At 40.0% G+C, this 814-nt stretch overlaps 1 protein-coding gene across 1 annotated transcript in view; it reads left to right on the top strand.

The window, feature by feature from the left end:
• The window catches only part of frmd3 (FERM domain containing 3), a 50,969-nt gene that overhangs the window by 713 nt on the left and 49,442 nt on the right, over window positions 1–814 (top strand). The window lies entirely within an intron of this gene.

Below are 814 nucleotides of genomic sequence, written 5' to 3' on the forward strand. Positions count from 1 at the left end.
TTTTTTATTATTATTTATTTAAAAAGCAACCCAATAGTGATCCCAGCTGAGTCCAAGCAAGATGTGACCCACATGGAGAGAAGTTAGGATGAAGTTTTGGTTCATTTGGAGGAAATTGCTTGAGGTCCATGGGTGTGGTGGTGCTGCTGGTATGACCGATGAGAACAGCTAGAGGCATTGCTTGTATTGAGTTATTGAGTTGCAATTACTCATGTGAAGCTGTGTGTGTGGTGTGTGTGTGTGTGTGTTCGTGTGTGTGTAGTGGAGAGAAAGGGAGACTTCTGTTTCTGTTTCTTCTGCGTATAAAGGTGATGATACATGTTGTTTCCACCCAGCCGGCTTCAAGTGGCCCTGCCAGACAACCAAGAGTCTCCGTAGCACTCAGCTGATAAGAAGCTGCATTGTCACACAGACGTAGACTATTTGGAAATCAAAAGATTGTAGTCTAAGACGAGGATTTACTCTACTCAGGAAAAGTTTCAGCTTTCAATTTAATTAGAGATTTCCAATATAACTTTGAAGAGATCACAATCTTTTTTTCTTTCTAGTCCCAGTCCTGTACACTTCTGTTGATTACTTGTCTTTTCATGTCAAAATCTGTCTCACTGTGCCACCAAGTGAGTGAAACAAGCATGATGAGGTGAGTTTCTGAGATGTTTGTATGTATATGAACTGCTGTGCAAAAATAGAAAAAAGGGTTATATCCTCAGTCTAAAAGCAGATTGATGATGATGACTTTACAACATCCTGATCTGTTATCTCAAAAAAATGTCACAGTCAGCGGCATCAAAGTTTGAGCAAAAGAGTTGATCTG

This window comes from Morone saxatilis, unplaced genomic scaffold (assembly GCF_004916995.1).
Source record: "Morone saxatilis isolate NCDOM2014 unplaced genomic scaffold, NCSU_SB_2.0 Contig16, whole genome shotgun sequence".
NCBI classification, from domain to species: Eukaryota; Metazoa; Chordata; class Actinopteri; family Moronidae; genus Morone; species Morone saxatilis.